Genomic DNA, 5,582 nt, shown 5'->3' on the forward strand with positions numbered 1-5,582 from the left:
GTCAACACTACAAGTAGAGGAAAAAAAGGCATTTTCATCTCTGATTGAGTGTAAATTATGGACAAACCACCTGACTAGTGAAATCCTGAAAGATAGATGTTTCATTCTGTTAAATACAGAATAATTCAAATGCTCCTGCTATGTCCTAAGTAGCCCATGTTAAAAACCCTGTTAAGCCTAACAATCTATTTCTATATGTAGGAGCTTCTGTGGAGTGCTGTTAGTTTTATTTCTATTTGTGTAACGCAAGATCAAATAGGTCCAAAAGCTATGTAAAACTCATGTTTTGCTAACCATGCTCATGCTGGTGGGTCATCAACATGGGATGCTGGAGAATTCAGAGGATGTTTTTTGTGCATTGCTCTGAGATGACTGTAGTCTTTATATGTTTTTAAGGTAAGAGCAGGAAGCTCTGTCATAGCCTGTTTTACTATCTAGAGTTTAATAATGGTGTCATTAAGCTGAGCAGCCAACTGTGCTTGAAATTTTTTTAGAGCTATATAACAATTTGCTTTTTGTAACCCACTTGTCCATCCTGTATCAAACTCATGTCAAAAGTGCTGACTTGTAACAAGCTTTTTCATGTGCAAGGCATCTTTGGATTTTGTGGGTTGCCTGTCATTCATCCTACCTTAATATTCCCTGTAGATGGTGATCATTGTCTATTCCTATTGCATCTGTACAGCTCTTCAGCTAGACATTTTTCTCCCAGCCACCCTCAGATATTATTTTCTTGTCCTAAACTTGGTGAACTTTTATTCTTGCCGTAACCTCTGCTGTACGGTTCTTCATTTTTGCTGTGTGTGGTTTGTAATAACAGAAGTCATGGCCATATCCACTATAGGGAAATAGGAGATAAGAAGCTGAAAGATCAAAATCTTTAGGCAGCCTTCTAGGTGATACTTTCACAATGTGCTTTTTTTTCTCCTTATACTTCTTTATCCTCACTTTTCGTCCTCCCTAAGGGGTGGCAGATAAGTCACTCAGCTTTAGTGCTACTGTAAGTTTAGATGACCAATTCAGCAAAGGTGACAAATACTACTTTCTTGCCTCTTGCCTGACCCCATAAGATTTCCAAGATTTCTTCTGGGAATTCCTTACAGAAGATGTATTTCTTCATCTGTGCCACAAAACCCATTTTTCCCCTTTATTTCCGCCCTCTGAGAAAGTCCTTGGAGTAATAGGTAAAATGTCAGAAATAATTAAGAAAAATACTGATATACACTGTGGCAGAGAATTATACCTTTTGAGATGGTCGTTGCCATCATCTGTAATCAGTCCCCTGACAATATAAATACCAGCTTTATCACCTTGGTTTAGATGATGATGTGTTGAATCAATGTTGATGCAGACTATATTTTGGTAACTTCAGTTAAAGGGAAAGAATAGTTTCAATTGCGAAGCAGAGCATGTAAGTTCAAAGTAGAGTCATTGACACAGAATACAGACATTCCTATATAAAATATAAACTTGATCCTAAAATCAAATCCTATTTCATTTTGGTTCATTCATAGAAAATCTTCCTCCTCTTTTTCATTATTAATTTTCCTTGTACTTCAAAATTGGATACCTCTATACATGGAAAGTAAACTCTGTAAAGAGTACTTAGATATCAACTGTTAGTATGTTTAACATTTTCAACTCCTAGAACATCATATCTACTGTGGCAGGCAAGTGGCAAAGTCCAAACTCAAGATATCATTTTAATGTTGTGGAGTTAAAAGCAGATGGGTTCTGCTTACACCTTAAGGAATTTTCTGTGTTATGGTGTGTCTGTAGTATGTATAATAATATTGTCACAACAACAAAACAAAGAAAAAAAAAAACAAACACAAAAACACACCCAACCCCCCCCCCACACACACACACAAAAAAAAAACAACCACAAATGGACCAGAGACCTTTCTTATGGCATATGTAGGAAATGTGTAGTATACCATGGGGTTTACTATAAAAGGTGACAGCCTAAGAGATAAAGGGGATTGGAGGATAAGAAATGGAGATTTGATGTTAGCATGACTGAAAAGGCAGAAGACAAGAAAAACTACAGGAAAAATAGGTGTGTCAAGAAAATATGGGGAAAGGCGTGACAATAGCACAGTTCTGTCCCTGAAAGATTCCTAAGAGTTTGCTTTTTGCTTGGCATGGAGACCATGTATCCAGTGACTGCCCATGTCCAGAAGCAATGTCTTTACTTTTGGGGCTAAGTGGCTATTTGAATTATTAGGTATTTATGTGCTTAAGAAAGAACCTTTTTGTCCTGCATCTTAAAAGAAAATGTCATATTTATCTTCAGGGGAAATGTATCATGACTAGATTTATAGTACCATGTATTCAAAGATCAAATTGCATGACCACAAGCATTTGTATTTTTATTTATAGGAAATAATATAAAGGAGTAAGAAGCATATGTGCAGCTTAACTGTTGGGCATTTATCTTTTTCAAAATGCATTAGAAAGGCAAATGGAGTTGGAATGCCAGTTAAAAAGCTAGGATAACTCACTGTAATTTATTACTTTATACATTTAGGTAGATTCGAAGTACATGTTATAGTGCCCTCAGTTCAACTGCTCTACTATATTTTATGAGGTACAAGGTAGCAATTGGTTACATAAGGGACTAAAGATCTGGTGCTAAATCCTCTTCAACTTTTAAATGAAACTTCCATATTCTTTGATTTTTTTAGAAAAGCCTTAACAGCTCTGTCTACATAGTAAGGAGGTACCTTAACATGCTTTGGAATGGATCTCCATATAAAAAGCCTTGCATCCACATGCAAACCTCTACAGACCAGTCAAAAAAAAAAAAATTTTTGCAGACCTTGAGAATTCTAGGATATTGGGACAATGCTCGGGGCCAGAGTTCTCATGGTCTACATTACACTTAAGAATTAGCTGGGTCCAAAATTCTCAGCAGGAGTATGCTGTGTTCACATGTGTCCCTCAAGCCACAAGAGTATAAACAAACTATTCAATCTTTTATACTAAAAAAACCCATATTCTTTCAGAAATTTTTCTAGAGTTTTTCTGGTGTGTTTTGACCTCTCTCTTTCTATGCCTTTAAATTTCTCTTCTCCTTTTCTATCTATTCAAAGTAAAACTAACAGAGGAACAATTATCCTGTTTGCATCACAGATACAGCAGGTCTCTGATGTCAAGCAATAGCTCAATGTCCATTTTCATTACACAGGCATGTAAATCCACTGAAGCTGACTTGAGAAGTCTACAAGTTGCTGCCTTCGTAGACTTCTGTATTCTGGAAGCATGGAAAAGTCCCTGATGCCTGAGACGTGCATGCACTCTTATGGAACGTGATATGTGAGTAGAATCTAATACGGATACAAGGCAGCTGAAGAGTGCACTGTCTCTTCATGTAAATGTATCAGCAAAGTCCCCAGAACTAATTTCTGGAAGTGGTTGGGAAAGCTGACAGAGCATAGCAGGGCTGGAGACTCTTTCTGGTTGCTCAGCAGACTGTTTTGAGTGGCTGGGCTCAGCAGAGCACTGCACACATTCAGTCTGTAAAAATTGTTGGCATCACCTGAAGATTATTGTTATCTCTGGAAGACTGTCTGTCACGTGGATAGCTTTCATGCACAGCATGATGTGTGGTATGAAGCAAGTTTTGCATGTTTTCAGCCAGAATGAAAACCCAAGAGCTGCAGAGCATATCTGTGCAGGAATAGCTGAGGGCACCTGGCAGGAAAACCTGGTGGCCCAAAACCTGGTTCTGCTGGAGCTTCTGGAACTGCCTCAGCTCCTCAGCTCACTGCTGGCTCCACACTGCTTTGAATCAGGCTCTGTCCAGGTGACATTGCAAAGGCTGAGTCTGCCTTTGCATTTTAGCTTGGATCAAGACTGAACTTCCAAATTAAATCTTGCGACTGTTTCCACTGTTTATGCTTTTGTTCATGTTGAGGAACTGTCTCTAGTGCATGAACTGGAATTAATTTTGGGTAAAAGTAAACCAACCACATTTGACATAGTCCAGGTAGGAATAGGTACTTAGTCTGTGGGACTAAACAAGAGACAGTCCTAAGTAAAAATAAATAAATTAATTAAAATTAAAATTGCTGGTAATGTAGATTTCTGGTCCTTTCTGTCAACTGTTTTGCTCTGCAGATCTGCATCTTCTGGTCTGTACTATTTGCCAATGTGGATATAGCCTAAAAGTTCAACTGAACTTTCTTTTCAGTGTAAAAAGAACTTTCTTATGGCTTCAGAAAATGTTTAGTCTATCAGTGATTCAGTCTTAAAGAGTGAAATGGGGAAGATAAAACTTAACCATCTTTATCAAACAGTACACATCTGAGATAAAATCCCAAGCAAGTCCAAAGTGCAGTAATATATTTTAAGTGTTACTGCATGTCCAGGATCCTCATACAATTGTCTTTAATATATACATATATTTTAAAGTTGCAAATCAGAACTGTTATACACCAAAACTGATGCCAGTGCACATGACCAGATCCTCTAAATATGAGCTCTGCTTGGTTTCCCATATGATTTTTATGCCTGCTAATTGTTTATGGATCAGTTTCTGCTGCGATGCTGCTTATATATATATATATATATGTATGTGTATGTGCATATATGTATATATGTGTATATATATATGTGTGTATATAAAGGTAAGGGAGAACAGCATCCTCTTGGTGTAGCAGACAGTTCCTAAATAAATCTTTACTAAGTGGGTGCCCTGTCACCCTAAATGCAGCATAAATAATAAATTAAATTTTAGAAATAACTGTTTTAACTAGGACAGAGTAGTGCTGTGAATCTTTCATGAGAAAGGAAAAATCTGTTTTGTAGTGTTTTGTTTCAGTGGGTTTAATAATGCCTTTTTTTTTTTTTTTTTCAGTGAGGACTTCAGGTCATTTGGATTGTTTTCATTGAAATGAGAAAGCAAAGTACTCCTACCCAAATGAAAATCGATTTAGGGTTTTTCTCCCTTTTTTGAAAAACAAATGTACTTAGTAAACAACACAAGAACTGCTTAATACACTGGCATATCAAGCCATTTTTGTGGAATTGCAAGAAAGCGTGATAAAGCACAATTTGCTATTACTGCTGTTGGCAGTACTTTGAACTGGTGAAAGAGATACATTCCTTATTATTCAGATGTATTTTGCTTTGTGTGTTAGTAGATGAACAAATATTCAACTAGTTCTATAAGTCCTTGAAAGATTTGATATTTTCTTCAGTATTTTAAAATTAAGTTTGATCCATCCTAAGTTTCAGCATGAGTTCTCACTGGCAGCATGGCGTTAATAAATCATCAGAGCACCATTGATCAACTGGCTTATTTAACCCTGCACAAACAGCAAGAACTTTTAGTGGGCTACAAGCCCCACTCCATGATTTGCCATTAGTAAAGTTAATTATTTCACACTGACAGGTTATTAAGTTCTCTCTAGCCCCAGAATTAATACAAAAAATACTTAGAAGAGACTTTTGGGCAAAGAGCAAGTTGGGTCAGGTCTGATCCCAAATCAGATTGATCTGTTCTGGGTGAGAGAGTCGCTACTAGCTCTATTCAGAGACTGATCTTCTACATCTGAAAAATGGGGGAAATTATCCTG

Source organism: Empidonax traillii, unplaced genomic scaffold, assembly GCF_003031625.1.
Source record: "Empidonax traillii isolate 1590-97213 ecotype Southwest subspecies unplaced genomic scaffold, ASM303162v1 scaffold129:size1329583, whole genome shotgun sequence".
Classification (NCBI taxonomy): domain Eukaryota; kingdom Metazoa; phylum Chordata; class Aves; order Passeriformes; family Tyrannidae; genus Empidonax; species Empidonax traillii.